We start from the raw sequence: 16,551 nt of genomic DNA on the forward strand, positions 1-16,551 counted from the left end.
CCATCACTCCCTCATTCCTAGATGCTATGCCTCCCCTAATTCAGCCTAAAATTGCGTTTTTTCATTATTTTAGAATCAGTTTTGTGCTATACCGAAGTATGGTTAGGCACCATGTTGCCTAACTTATTGGAGAAATTTTAAAAATTCCTAAATTGGAGCATCTAAGGACACTTACAATAAAATAGTTTTCCCTTAGGTGCTGCTGGGTAGGGCATACCTGGATAGAGAAACAAATGTGAACAACTGGGGAAAAAAAGATGGAGTGCAATGATTGGAACCAATCTGTTCATCTCTGACTCACTCCACTGCCTTCTTTCACAACATGACTAACACAGAAATATGTTTAATGTGATTGTACATATATAACAGAACAAGAATCACCTTCAGCTTGTCACTGCAAACAGGATTAAAGTCACTCACCAGCAAGAATTTCTTTCTCTGATCTTTCACTCTGATAACTCACAATCAAGAAGTCCTGGTAGGAGCTGCTGGCCCCGGGGTAGATCTGGAGGTGGGACATAAGGTCTGTGTGTGTCAGTGATAGCACACGGGGTCCTCACCTCCCATCATCTACTGGCTTGTGGATTTTTTTGTCTATGTCTGGATTTGAAAAGGTGATTATCTACTTTAAAAAAAAAAGAATTTCATTTATTTCAATGAGTCAATGATAGAAGATTGATGAGCACCGAGTCACTTACTTAGTTGCCAAAGTAAGATCAACTCCTCTGTGCAATGAGGGACATGAATAAAAGGAGAAGGGACAATAGAGGAAGAAACTCACACATCCTCAGAAAGTCCATCTATGAGAAGCAGTGCAGCATAGGAAATAGAAAGCTTGCTTGGAGTCAGAAAGATGTAGGTTCAAGTCTTGTCTCTGACAAGCTTGTAAGACCTTGGATAAATCACTTAACCTTTCAATGCCCCCAGGCAAATCCCTAAAACTATAAATTACTGAGGAGTCACTCATCTGGATTGATGGCAGGAATTTATACACCAAAAATTCCCCCACATTTATGAAATCATACGTCCAGATGGAAAAAAGAACTCCACTTATGAGGGACATGTTATAAGCCCAAGATTTCATTCAATTTGACAATATATTTGTGTCAGACTTGCTATCTATAAGGTTCTAGATTGGATTCCTGGCACAGCCAATTTAAATTAAATAAAATCCCTGACTTCAAGGAGTGTATATTCTAGAAGAGAAGGTAAGGAAAACCCCATGGACAGTATGGTTCATGGGGTCATGAAGAGTCAGATATGACTGAACAACTGAAGGGGAGAGAAGATATGTATATAAATATCTATGTACAAATGAGAATGATATAGGTACACCGGCATCCAGAGTGCTATCTATGAGAGTTCTGAAGAAGGAGAAGCTGCTGCTGATTGAGAAGATCAAAGAAGACTTCAGGGAGGAGGTGGTACTTTTGTTGTACCTTGAAGGAGGAAACTAGGAGTGGGGGAACATATTAATAATAATGTACTTTATATAATAATAATAATAATAATGTAATTATTACTGTCCTCATCATTGTTAAAGGAATGTCTTTGTTCGGTGACCAGTCATATTTTTGGAAACCTTGACTCCCTAGAGCATAGCTTGATAAGGACCCGAGAGAAAGGGAGAGAATTTTCTAGGGAATCCATGAAAACCTTAGATGGTATAAAGCACACAAATGTTACCAGGAGAATCCTTTAATTCCACTCATAGCTTTTTGGGGTCTTACTTTACACACAACTTCAACAAGTTGTTGTTGTTGTTCAGTTGTTTCCAACTCTTTGTGACCCCATTGGACCATAGTACACCAGACCCTTCTATCCATCTCTATCTCTCTGAGCCTGTCCAGGTTCACATTCATTCAATTTCAACAAACCTGACAACTAATTTATTAATAGTTCACATTCACATAGCACTTGAATATTTATATATTGCTTTCTTTAAAAATAACCTTTTGAAGTAGGTATAAATATCATTAACCCCATTTTTAAAATGTGGAGATAGAGGCCCAGAAAGACAAGTAAACTGCTCATGAGGTTACACGACTAATAAGTGTCAAAGTAAAACCTTAAACCCAGTTCTTTTGACTCCCAGCATACTCTGCTCCCTAACTCAAGGAAGACTAGAAGAGGAAGAAAAAGACCACAAGGGCTCCATATTGAGCAGTGACATCTGACAGCTTAGCCACCGAGAAGGAAACAGGAAAACTGAAATATAAGGGGGAAAGCATCTATTTGGTGTAGGTTCAAACAGTCCTTTCAGGCCTCTGTTTAAGCAGGCAGAGAAATTTGTAAGGGATCTAATAAAGATTTCTACATTGTTGTTGAGTCATTTTAGTCATGCCTGACTCTCCATGACCCCACTTGGGGTTTTCTTGGCAAAGATAGTGGAGTGGTTTGCCATTTTCTTCTCCAGCTCATTTTACTGATGAGGAAACTGAGGCAAACAGGGTGAAGTGACTTTGCTCAAGGTCACATAGCTAGTAAGTATCTGAGGCTAGGATTTGAACTCAGGTTGTCCTGATTCCAGGACTGACACTCTCTCCACTGTGCCATCTAGCTGCCCCTAAAGATTTCTATACTAAATGGTTTGAAAAAAACCACAAAAGCAGGGGTACTTAAAAGGGTCAACTGAATTTACCTAGAAAAATACATTTTTCTGAATGATGCTGAATCAACGAAGGATATATTATTCTCATATGAGAATATTAAGTGTTTAATAAGTGCTTTGGCAGCTAGGTGGGGCAGGGGCTAGAGTGTTGGCCCTGGAGCCAGGAAGACTCCTCTTCCTGAGTTCAAATCTGGCCTCAGACACTTACTGGCTGTGTGACCCTGGGCAATTCACTTAACTCTGCTGGCCTCAGTTTCCTTGTCTGTTAAATGAGCTGAAGGAGGAAATGGCAAATCATTCCAGTGTCTTTGCCAAGAAAACCCCAAATGGGGTCATGAAGAGTCAGACAGGACTGAAGAATGACCGAACAACAACAATTCATTGGTTTCCCACTGGTCAAAGTATAAGAGGAGTCAGACCTCTGGGGTGCAGTAATGAGGTTAGCAGGTGCCAGTGGTTTGTTTGAAAAGAAGGAAGCCAGCCCGGAGACATAGGTGGCCATTGTGAGACTTCGAGTTTGATTATCCTTGTATATACTTAATGAGGTGGATTACTGCCTTCTAAGCAAAGCTTTTAAGAACAGAAAGGTTGTCTGAAAAATCCTCTGGAGTCCCACAGAAAATCTCCTTTGGCTAAAAGAATGAGGGGAATGTAGTCCTTTCTCTCGGGGCTTTGGGTCAGTGGGAAATTACTTTGTTTGGGCTTTGGAATAGGCCGATTCACTTCTGGCTTTCTTTAATGATTCTTTTAGATGTAGGAAAAAAGGACACCCCAGACAAGCACCCTCTACCTCGTCTAAGGCTATTCCCTTGGCTTGGAATGTCCTCCTTCTCCCTCTCCAAGTGTTAATTTCCGGCTCATTCCTTAAAGCCCAAATTTAAATACCATCTTCTTTTTTTTTTTTTTTGTAAATAGTATTTTATTTTTTTCTAATTACATGTGAAGATAGTTTTCAACATTCATTTTTTATAAGATTTTGAGTTCCAAATTTATCTCCCTCCCTTCCTCTTCTCTCCCCTCCTCAAGATTGTCCTTCACTTCAGTATATTTGCATTCCCAATTTCTTGTTTTTGCTTCTTTTCCTTCGGTGAGGCCTGCCATTGATTCCAGTCTTCCTATTTTGTTCATTATTTTTATTTTGCAATCTGATATAAGTTATACATACATGTGCAATCATGTTAAACACATTTCCACATGAGTCATATTGTGAAAGAAGAAACAGAACAAAAGGAAAAAGCATGAAAAAAAGTGAATATAGACTGCTTTGGTCTGCATTCAGACTCTATAGTTCTTTCTCTGAGATATGATCTTTAAATAGTTTTCCTTTGTCTTCCCTTCCTGCCCCCCGATCTATCGACCTTTCTTTTTAGATTTCCCAATATATTTTGCTCTTAAACTCTCCAAGTCACTTGTCATATAATATTTTGCATTATATCTATCTGCATTGATGTCTTATTCTGCCCCTAGACTAAATTCCATGAGGCTACAGGGCCTGGGTCTTATCAAAACGACTTTTCTCTTCCCATTGGGGTTTTCTTGGCTAAGATACTGGAGTGGTTTTTTATTTCCTTCTCCAGCTCTTTTTACAGATGTGAAAACTGAGGCAGATTTTAAAAGAAAAATGGAATATTATTTTCACATCAGATGCAAACTTCCACTCTGCCTCATATGGGATAGTTAGTTCTTTTCTCAGTGGTAACCATTTTCTCTTTGCCCCTGGGATAACATTGTACTATACAAATTGTTCAAAGTCAAAAAAAAAAAAAAAGTGAGGGGCAGCTAGGTAGCGTAGTGGATAGAGCACCGGCCCTGGAGTCAGGAGTACCTGAGTTCAAATTTGGCCTCAGACACTTAACACTGACTAGCTGTGTGACCCTGGGCAAGTCACTTAACCCCAATTGCCTCACTAAAAAAAAAATTGTTCAAACTCACCAATGAATGAAAAGACTTTTTTGCTAATCACTTAGCTTGTGCCAAGTACTTCACTCAGTTCTAAAGATACTACTACATTCCTGAAACTTTCATCAAATTTGCTTTCAAGCACTGCTTTCATATTATTTCTATCATTTCTACAACCTAAGTTATTAAAAGGTGTGCTAGGACTTGCTGGCACTAGCTGTGCCAGTAACACTACAATTAGTTTGTACTTTGGGTGTGTGTATTTGACTGGTGCACACACAGGGAGTCCTGGAGGACAAAGATTTAGAACCTAATTTCTCACACAGAGAGCACCTTTCACCCTGCCACCTACCTAAAACAATGCCAAACAGGATTTTACTTTGCCTTTGCCAAATCCCTCCACCTACTTCACCCCCATCTGGAACCTCAGTGTGAGATAATATTCATTCATTCAATGACAGCATTTACTAAGTACCTAATTGCCAGCTAGGCACCTTGTTTGATGCCAGGGGTATTCAGGTAGACACAAAATAACTCTTGCCTTCAAGGAGCTTATATTTTATTGATTGATTGATTGTTGTTGTTTTTGTTGTTCATGATGATAGTCAAGACAATCAGAGTTAATCAATCGAATGCTTTATGCTTTTTTATGAACTCAGAGAGCCATGCCTTCACTGGTGGGAGCTCTCCTCCAACCGATGCAGATTGAGGCACCTTACAAGACAATCTTCATAAATTGTGCTAGAAAATTCCATGGCCTGATTTTTCTCCTTTTCCAAAATTTCTTAAGAGAAAAGTAGCTACCTCACCTCCCCCCTGCCACCTCCCATCCCCAGACAGGAGTACAAAATTAAAATCTCTGAAGTCTTTGACTTCACCTCAGCAATGGTGATGTGAAGTGGACAGAAGTAAAGGGTGGGCCAAAAGTCACCATGTTTTAATATCTTTTTGAAAATTCTTTTTTTCTTTATTTTTTGCCCTTTACAAGATCACACGTAGCATGAGTCCATTTCTTACACATACCATATATGATGCTTTGGCATTGTAAATACAAAACAAAAAATAAAGGAGTTATTAAATCATGACTTTTGGCCCAGCCTGTATTTCCCTCCCCTCCATTGAGCTGGTATCCCCAGCACTTAACACAATGCCTGGAACATGAATAAATTAATAATAAATTAATAATAATTAATAAATGTTTATTATTATTATAGTGACTTGGTATTAGCCTGTGTTTGTGTATCTCTCTCTAGTTTCATAGGGTATAGAGGGTTCCTGGGTGAAGACTTTCCATTTTAACAATGCAAATTGTACCTGTTGTAGCATCAGTCAGAATCACCTGTAGCTTACTCTGAGCACAAGACTGAGATCAATCTTTCTTGACTCAGACCAGGTTTCTAGCCACTTCATCATGATACCTCTAAAAGTGTGTGTGTGTGTGTGTGTGTGTGTATGTGCACGCGCGCCATTAAAAAAATTTTATTATGCATGATCCTCAAGGGATCTAAAAGAAAAACAAATTTTTTTAATATCCTAGATTTTACTGAAGGCGTAAATACAAATTTCAAAAGGAAGCTTCAGGCATTCTGAAACACTAATTGCTATTAGGACATATCAAGCATGTATGAAAAACTTCAAAATGTCTACTGTGTACATGGTAGATGGTACAGCACACAGTGCATGGCACATTGCATGTACATGGTACATGGTATATTTTCCTTCTCAGGTCCTTTGTATTTATGATAACCCAAATCCTTTCTTTTTTTCTTGTCTTAGATTTCTTAAAAACATAAATGAGTATTTTATTTTATCTGAGCTTATTAATATTATATAATTGATAATATCACCCGGAAATGCACATTACATGGAACGGTACATGGTACATGGCACACAATATGTTACATGGTACACAGTACATAGTATGTTACACAGTATGCATTGTATTACATGTTACATGACATGGTACATAATACATGGTATGTTACATGGTTCATGGTACATTTTCCTTCCTTGTCCTTTTTATTTATGATAACCAAATCCTTTCTTTTTTTCTTGTCTTAGCTTTCTTAAAATGAGTATTTTATTTTATCTGACCTTATTGATATTATCTAATTGATAATATCCCCTGGAAAGGCACATTACACGGTGTGTTACATGGTACACAGTACATTACACGGTACACTTTACATGTTACACATTGAACAGTATGTTACACAGTACATGTTACGGTACATGGTATATGGTACACGGTACACAGTACACAGTACACAGCACACAGTACATTTTCCTTCTCAGGTCCCAAATCCTTACTTTCTTTTTTTCTTGTCTTAAAAACATAAATGATGAGGGGGCGGCTAGGTGGAGCAGTGGATAAAGCACTGGCCCTGGATTCAGGAGGACCTGAGTTCAAATCCAGCCTCAGACACTTGACACTTACTAGCTGTGTGACCCTGGGCAAGTCACTTAACCCCCATTGCCCCACCAAAAAAAAAAAGTATAAAAAAAACATAAATGAGTATTCTATTTTATCTGAGCTTATTGATAATATTGCCTAGAAAGGCGATTTGATATTTACATGGTATATGTGACAGGTTACATTACATGGTACATTTTCTTTCACAGGTCCTTTATAGTTATGATACCCAAATCCTTACTTTATTATCTTGTTTCATAGTCAGCTAGCATAAATCCAACTTGATGGATTAATTATTAATTGTGTAATATCCTTCTTTGATGTATTTGGTAATATTTTATTTATTATATTTTATATTAATGAATATCACAAATGAATATTAGTAATACTGGTCAATATACAATACTGTTTAATCTTTTCCTGGTTTGGTTATCAGCATCATATTTATCACATATGTAAGGGCTAAAATTCTAGCTAGTCTGTCTAAAATATCTGATGAGTGGTCACCAATAAATTATAAGCTTTAGCAAGAGTTTAAACTTTTAAGCATTTATTAAGGAGAATAAGAATTTGGTGAGGAGAGAGAGAAGATTCATCTATCTATCTTGGGGAGCTACAGTTCTCCTGCTCCATTCTCCACGAGAGTCCGAGAGAGAAAGAGAGAGAGAGATATGTTTTTGGTTTTTTTTGGTGAGGCAATTGGGGTTAAGTGACTTGCCCAGGGTCGCACAGCTAGTAAGTGTTAAGTGTCTGAGACTGGATTTGAACTCAGGTCCTCCTGACTCCAGGGCCGGTGCTCTATCCACTGAGCCACCTAGCTGCCCCTACACATTAGATTTTTTTTTTTAACGGGGCAATGGGGGTTAAGTGACTTGCCCAGGGTCACACAGCTAGTAAGTGTTAAGCGTCTGAGGCTGGATTGGAACTCAGGTACTCCTGAATCTAGGGCCAGCGCTTTAACCACTGCGCCATCTAGCTGCCCCCCACATTAGATTTTAAATGTCATATGAAGCAGAGTGCTGAACCCCTCTTCTGATCTTCATGTTGGGTAAGAAATTTTCTCCTATTTCCCTTTAAATTTTCAAATGGATCTCCTCAACCTATTAAGTACTTTAGTCTAGCTATTCACAAAAGTGGAGGTTGAGATCATATTTACACTTGGTCTGTTTGAATTTGAATATTCTATTCCTATTTTAATTTTTACTTTTCTTTCTGTTATACTGAGGAAATTTTTGAACTACAAAAAGGGGACTAACAATGCCAGGGGGACTAACAATACCAAAATCCCTAGAAAGGATACTTAATATTAATAGTATGAGTTGATTTTCATAGAGATTTTCATTCTTTTGATTGTTTTTTTTTAAGCCAGTTTGAATTTCATTGTCTTATTCTTCCATGTGTATTTTGTTCTGTTCATCTATCTCTCTATCTTTATCCCCTTTTAGTAATTCAAAAATTACTAAATTACTAAAAATTACACAAAGAAAAGAATAAAAATAAAAAGAGGAATAGATCATTAGAATTCATAAGGACCAAGTGTTACAAGAGTTCAATTCTGGCCTGGGTGAACAACCAGGAAAAGAAGCTCAGGAGACTAAAACTCAGGAGGCTTTTTTGATCCATTGGAAATAGGAGGCTAAAATTAGAAAAAAAGGGTACTTAGGTAGTTAGCTGGTAAGAGAAACCCAATTTAAAGGGACAGGCACATGTGGAAATAGGGGAATATTCCTTACCCAACTGGAAGATCAGAAGATCAAAGGGTTCAGCATTCTCCTGTGTGGTCGCCAAATGTAAAGCCTAAAAATCTAACTGTGATATCTAAAAATCTAATGAGTGTCACCTTAAATTAGAAATGTATAGCACCAATCTTTGGGCATTAAGTATTTATTAAAATATATTAGGGGTTAGTAAAAGGAACACGTATAGCAAGAAAGAGATCTGTCTACTTTCCCTATTCTCCCTGCTCCTGCTGCCAACAGCTGGTTAAATGAAAAAAGAGACCATGCTCTTCCACCATTTCTCCCAGAAGCCCCCTGTGAAACAGGAAACAAGGCTGTCCTCACACACACCTCTAAGCAAATTGGCTGGTAGCACTGATTGACACGACAGACAGTAACTTCTGGACGCCAATCTGACCTTCAAAATCCTCAGAGGTCACTTCCGGATACTAAGTCATATGTTTTCTTTTCAGGATGTCTTTCTCAGCAGATGGTGGTGCTCTGATTCTCACACACAAGTGAGATGGACCTTGCCCGAAGTCTTCTAAATTATCTCAAGTTGGAAGATTGTGTCTGTCTTTTTGTAGGTCATAATGGTAACAGAGACAGCAGATTTAAGGAGTCCCACATCAGAAGATGAAGAAGCCCAAAGGGAAGCCGAAATATCAGAAGGGATTTAGAGAATTTTTTTGTTTGTTTTTTTTGTTTTTGTTTTTTTTGCAGGGAAATGGGGGTTAAATGACTTGCCCAGGGTCACAGAGCTAGTAAGTGTCAAGTGTCTGAGGCCGGATTTGAACTCAGGTACTCCTTAATCCAGGGTCGGTGCTTTATCCACTCAGAAGGGATTTCAAATGTATATCCTACTGCTTCCCGAGTGTCTGGATTTGAGTGGTAACTGGTCAAGGACATCCTCTGGCAATTGTAGGGACATTGTACCATCATGAGAACATAATATGGTTACCTGAAGTTTACAGTAAATTTGCAGGAGAGATAGGCATAAGAAGAAAATTAATGTTCCACTGTAAGTGGGCCCATAGGTACCGCAGCTTAGAGATAATCTGAGGTTTTTCTGAAACTTCAACTACAGTTAATTATCCAAGAGAAGTACATCCACAATCAGGTTTTCTGACTAGGATTGATCTTGAGTTAAAATAAGTTTACAGTTTAAGATATAGTTATAATAAGTTTCTCCAAACTTAAGGGTTATATAGAGTTCATCATTTTGGAAAGGTGAATGGACTGGGATAATAAGTGCTAGGACCTCAGGGTCTGGGAAAGTGAAATCTTCAGGTTCCACAGTCCTGTGTTTTTTTAAATTAATTTCTATTTGCTATAGACACCAGTTTTGAGTAAGTGTATTATTATTTATTAATATTATACACCAGAAGGGGCAGCTAGGTGGTACAGTGGATAAAGCACCAGCCCTGGATTCAGGAGTATCTGAGTTCAAATCCGGCCTCAGACACTTGACACTTACTAGCTGTGTGACCCTGAGCAAGTCACTTAACCCCTATTGCCCTGCAAAAAAGAAAAGAAAAAAATATTATACACCAGTAAAGGATTGACCATGTGTTAGGGACCTAACTTTTCATGATCTCAGGCCATGTGGTAAAGGAGGCAGGCAAGCTTCAGCATGCCAGTTAGCGTAAGGAGAAGAAAAGCCCCCCAAATCCATGCTAAGTCCCAGAGAGACAACATGTGATCTCAAGGAGACCCAAGAGAGTTCAGAAGACCTATAAGACCCAGAAGACCCAGAAGACCCAGAAGACCCCAAAAAACTCTAGTGGTATATTCAAGGAGGCCTCAGATCAAAGACCTGTGAGGGCCAGGTGAGGCTTGGCATCTTTGAAAGAGTCAATTACAAGGGTTTTTATCCTCTTTTAATAGAGACAGGTCATTATACATTGATCAAAACTAATTGGTTAGCATCATTCAATTCCATTGGTTGACATGACTCGAAGGTGGTCGACATTAAAATGGACGCTACAGGTGACATCAGGGAAAAGAATGAAAAAGACTCTCACTGAAGTTGTTCAAGGCAAAATCCATTATCTCGATGTGGTTTAAGGACTGATGAGTTCTTCACTGAGCTAGACAACAGAATCTATCTCCATTTATTTTGTTCCCTCAGGTTTCTCCCAGATCAAGGAGAACTGTACTTTCTGGAGTGGGGGATGAGGTGGGTAGAGAAAGGACTGAGAAACTGATCTCTGGTTCCCCCCCAAGAAATCCATTATTAATAATTATTTTCTCAAAATTCCCCATCTTATTAATTGAGAAACTTGTTTCTTTAATGAATAAAACTAATATTACAAACGTAGGGGCCAAATTTAATATGGGGAGAGCACCTCTAGGTTCAAAGCTCCCTCCCCTCCAAACTGTCCTTTTTAGTTATTTCTCCCAGGCCAATAAGAAAGGAGCTTAACAGCCTCTTTTCCACAAACAAATAAGGTTTTATTAATGAGAATAAAATACACAGCAAAGATGAAATCAATAAAATCAAGGACAAGGGAATAGAGAAAAAGAAAAATGGATAATCCCCCTAACTCTAACAAAATCCTATACAATCCCCAAACTTGCTTCCAGCTCAGCTAATTTCAAAGAGTCAGACTCGTTTTATTAACTCACCACCTGGGGTCCATAGCTTCAATAGGAAACCGCTGTGCAGCCAGTGCTGACAGGAAAAGCTCTCCTCAGTGAGCATTCCTTTTTTCTACTTTTATTCTCCCTCCCCCAAGCTGGATTGGAGACTGGTTCTCGGCTGACATCAACAGCATAGTCACTCAGGACAGTACAGGTGTGGCCCATATCCAATCATCCCTAGTTGGTTTCCCAAACAGTACTGGGTTCATTCAGGTGGGACCCCTAGGCATCTGCCAAATTCCATTATTTTACCACACAAATATTACAAACACTATGATACTGGTACATACAGCAGTATTCTTCCCTGTTTTGATTTTTAAGTCTTTCTGTGTCTTTTTTTAAATCTTACTTACTTAGCATCCATGAAGCCCTTGGGATAGAGAGACATTATCAGCTTGACCTCCCATGCAGACTCCCTTTGGAAATCCTCCTTGAAGATATGTCCCTACCCCTAGCTCCTAACAGTATAACATTTCTGGGAGACGAAAAAGACATTAGGGATATAATAAGGCACTGTGATTATCAAAAATCTTGCCTTAAGGGTCCAGGACTTTCTCCATCGGAGTCATGGAAGTGACAGCAAGTTGACCTTTCTGGGATATACGGCTTTCTGCCTCTACCTCAGAGTGCCTTGTTACTTCGGTTTGGCTAGCATGTCTGCCCTGGAAGTGGCACTTTGTTACAAGTAAGTTAGGATGGCAGAAATCATGTCCGCAAACGTTTTTTTTTGGTTTTTGTTTCCCCACGCCCCCATTGAATGATGGCTAAGTGGCTGGCTTGGAAGCAGGACTGTACTCAAGAAGAAAAGCTAGTATTTGTCTTTTTTTCTGTCAAAAGGGCTTTCTCACTTAGGGTGATAGCTAGATAGATTTTAGTTATTTGCTTGGGAGCCTTAGACGTGCTTTTCAATTGATTTTTTTTTTTTTAACTCACAAGCAAAATATTCAAAATTTTATGGGAAAATAAACTATATTTCTTGTTCAAACTTCAAAATATGTTTGGGAAATGGACATAGTATTTCTTGGAATTTGTGCTTAAACAATGAGAAAATGAGCCATTTTCTGGAGAAAGAAGTTGGAGTGACAGCCACAACTCACATTTATACACTTGTATAAGGCACTATGCTAAGAGCCAGGGCTGCAAAGATGAAAAATGGCATAGTCCTTATCTTCAAGGAGGCCTTTACAGCATTATTGGGAAAGAGAGAAGCATGGGGATTAGAGACACCGCATGTATGTAAATTGATAATTGATAATTATAAAGGTAGAATTCGATAAGGGCTGAGGAGAAATCTGGACAATGGGCTATAGGATATTTGAGGAGGTAGAAAATCTTCTCATTGTGAGAAGGTCCAAGAAATCTTCATGGAGGAAACATAACCTGAGCTGAACCATAAAAGTAGAATAGTGAATGAACAGAGGCTAGAAGCACCATGTCTAGAAAGAGTTGTCTAATTTGTAGTTTATGAAGGACAATAAATGCATTCTAGAGCACTAGAGAGATAGATTGGAGCCAGAACTTTTGGGGGGAAGAGGATATTAAATGTATGACTAAGGAGTTTTTATTTTATGCAATACGTGATATAAAGAAAGTGAAAAGACCTAAGTTCTAGCAAGATGAATTTAGCAGCTATCTGAAAGTTAGAATAAATAATATAGGTAGAGACCAATAAAAGGCTGTATGAAAGCACTCATTACAGTGGTGGTAGTGAGAAATAAGAGAAGGGCTTCAAGGGTCCTAGATTTAGAACTTCAAGGGATTTTGGAGGCTGATGTTCTTATTTCATTGATGAGTAAACTGAACCCTAGAGAGGAGAGGTGAGGTGATAAATATCAAGTGGCAAACCTGTGATTCAAACCCAAGTCCTCTGATCTAAAATCCAGTATCTTTTCTATTGCAGCACACTAATAAGTTTAAATGTTAGACATATTGAAGTTGTAAAACAGATAGGACTATTGGTTATTGGTTATTGGACTATTGGTTATCCCTAAAGGGTAACTCCAAGGTTTTGAGTGTAAGAGATGGGACTATAGATGAAGGAGAGAGACAACTTTTGAGGAGATGGAACAATTCCGTTTGGAGCATGTTAATTATTATTATTATTAGTCAACAGAATATCCAGGTGGAGGTATGGATTTTTCATTTGATCTTCAAATAGAAGGAATAATGAATAGAATAGAATAGAATATATTTAACATCAATGAAATTTTATATTAATATTAATTGATTACTTAATAATATTAATATATTTATAATATAATATTTAACAACCATGTAATTTTTTGTTGTTGCTTTGTTGCTGCTTTGTGAACTATGAATATCAGTTCTGAAATCACTTTATATAAAAGTCATCATTTTAATAGAGCTAATTTGGAAGGTTAGAGTTATTTTCCCAATACCCCTTAAAAATACAGATCTATAGAATCTATATGCTTATGCTCCAGCATAGGTGGAAATGCATATTTGGAGCTCTGGGATTGAGCTTAAAACATAGTTGATGTGTGTTTAAGGCGTGTGTTTAAGGCATGTGTTTTTGGCAAGTGTTTTAGGCATGTGTTTAAGGCATGCATTTAGGCATGTGTTTAAAGTGTGTGTTTTAGGCATGTGTTTTTGGCATGTGTTTTAGGCATGTGTTTAAAGCATGCGTTTTAGGCATGTGTTTAAAGTGTGTGTTTAAGGCATATGTTTAAAGTGTGTGTTTTAGGCATGTGTTTAAGGCATGTGTTTTAGGCATGTGTTTAAAGCATGCGTTTAAAGCATGCATTTAAGGCATGTGTTTAAAGTGTGTATTTTAGGCATGTGTTTTAGGCATGTGTTTAAGGCATGCGTTTAAGGCGTGTGTTTTAGGCACGTGTTTTAGGTGTGTATTTTAGGCACTTCCATTTACTTTTGATTTTGAGAAGAGCATCATTGACTGGGTTTTCATGTGTTTCTTTGAGGGAAATTACTTCCTTCCACATTTGTCATCTTGACTGTTTAATATATACAAAAATGTGGCATGTGTTTTAGGATTGCATTTTAGGCATGTGTTTTAGGTGTGTATTTTAGGTACTTCCATTTACTTTTGATTTTGAAAGGAGTACCATTGACTGGGTTTTCATGTATTTCTTTGTGGGAAATGACTACCTTCCACATGCCTAAAACACATGCCAAAAACACATGCCTAAAACACACACTTTAAACACATGCCTAAATGCATGCCATCTTGACTTAATATATACAAAAATGTGGCGTGTGTTGTAGGCAAGTGCTTTAGGTGTGCATTTTAGACATGTGTTTTAGGCATGTATTTTAGGTATGTGTTTTAGGTGTGCATTTTAGCTGTGCGTTTGTGGTGTGTGCTTTAGGCATGTGCATTTTAGGTGTGGGTTTTAGGCATGTGTTTTAGGCGTGGGTTTTAGGCATGTGCAAACTCTAGCGATGATAATGATTGATGATGGTGGTGATGGTTTCCTTATTTTAACTTTAAAAAAGAAATTTATTTATGGAATTAAAAGATAAAATATTTTATGTATTTCTGAATTTCTAATTTTTTTCTGTGTTGTCTGCTAGTCATATATGGCTTCCTCAAAACTCCCCCAAAAGCCCCATTTAATTTCTTATGCTGAAATTTATATATCAAAACCTATGACGTAGAAGGGATAACCTGTACATATTCACATATCAATGTATTTGTGTATTATGTTCACATAATAGATTTTTTCTACATAATACATATACATAATGTCCACATATAGATAGATATAATACATATATGTCCATATATGTTTCTACATAAAATGGCAAGACCATTTTTTTTCATGCATATGCAAAGGGCACACATGCACTTCTCTGCTAGTCTGGTCTGAGAAAACCATAAAATTCATTCAAATCTAGCACTGTGTCAGCAGCAGCATGCTTCCAGTAGCAATCTAGGGAGGGTGGGGTGAAGGAGGTATTTTATTTCCTCCTCAAAATTTTGTTTGAACAGAATAAAGAATGAGAATACATGAATAAACACAATATTTAGCAGCTACGGGACTGCTTTGCTTGCTCTTTATTGCTATTTTACATCCTAATGAGATGTGAGATCAAAAGTATCAGTTTTGAAGGCACTTGGGGGCCTTAACTTATTAAAAAACACATTAATGGAGCTAATTAGGAGATTTCCTATTAAGGACCAGTTGTTCTACCAACACCCACTGACCAGAACCAGAAGAGCCCTTAGAGAGTTCACCTAGTCCAACCCCCTCATTTTGCAGATGTAGACACCAAGGAGCTTCCAAATGGCTTCCTGTGCAGTACTCAATAGAGAATACTGTCGTTGTTTAATCCTGAAATTCTAAGTAGAACAGGCTTTCCTAGAGGAAAAAAAATATCCCCAAGCTTTTCTAGGAAAGCTTTCTATTTCACTCTCTTCCATTTCAATAACCTTTATTCTGTGACCCCCTTCAACACTGATATATTCAGTTTGTGGAATTTTGTTTTGTTTCTCTTGAAAGCTGACTCTGTCATTTTTCTAAAAGAATATTTAACTTGTAGTATAGCGGATAGAAGGCTAAATTTGAAGTCAGAATAAATTTGGGCTCAAATCTCACGTCTGATGCTTAGGGTTTGTATGACCACAGAAAAACTCTGAGCCTCAGTTTCTTCACCTATACGAGAAGCTTGGAAAAGATGGGGCCCTTCCATCTCTAGACCTAGGTTCCTATGTTACAAAACTAACATTTAGTAGCTCTTGAAAGAGTTCTAAGTACTCCACACACATTTGTACCTTACCCTGCTGAGGTAAAGCACTACAGGTGTTATTTCTATTTTATAACTAAGGCAAAGAGAGTTTAATGTGACTAGCTTATTCGGTAGAATTAGAAACCAGATCTTCAAACTTCAGGGCAACCATTCTGCTTACCCTAATTCAATTTCATTACAGTGCCCAGCATATACTGGGGGCTCACTAAATTCTTGTTTCGGAATTGCAATGTGGTAAAGACAATGCTAGATTTGGGTTCAGAGGACCTATGTTAAGACTTTGGCTTACCTTGGGCAAAGGACAAATCAGTTGCCTGATTTTTCTGGGCCTCAGAGAGAACTCTGTAAAATGAAAAGAAATGGACTTTGTGATCTCTTAGATCCCTTTCCACTTTATATCAGTGATCCCTGGGTCATGACAATAACATGATAATAAATAATCATTAAATAACAAATAATAATTTGCCAGTTATAAAAGTGATTTTTATTCCATTATCATTCATTCTTCCCAATAATCTTTTAAAATACATAGAGCATGT

General features: G+C 37.8%; 1 protein-coding gene across 2 annotated transcripts in view; it reads right to left on the reverse strand.

Moving 5' to 3' along the window:
* TMEM272 (transmembrane protein 272) overlaps positions 1 to 16,350 on the reverse strand; it is a 53,846-nt gene extending 37,496 nt beyond the window's left edge. The window contains exon 1 of one of the 2 annotated variants that reach the window (XM_043997287.1): positions 16,302 to 16,350. The gene's annotated coding sequence lies outside the window, so the exon portion shown is untranslated. Of the gene's footprint in view, positions 1 to 420; positions 500 to 16,301 lie in introns of those variants that run through there. The other variant, XM_043997286.1, reaches the window with a different exon arrangement.
* Between the last annotated feature and the right edge of the window lie 201 nt (positions 16,351 to 16,551).

Source organism: Dromiciops gliroides, chromosome 3, assembly GCF_019393635.1.
Source record: "Dromiciops gliroides isolate mDroGli1 chromosome 3, mDroGli1.pri, whole genome shotgun sequence".
Lineage (NCBI taxonomy): Eukaryota > Metazoa > Chordata > Mammalia > Microbiotheria > Microbiotheriidae > Dromiciops > Dromiciops gliroides.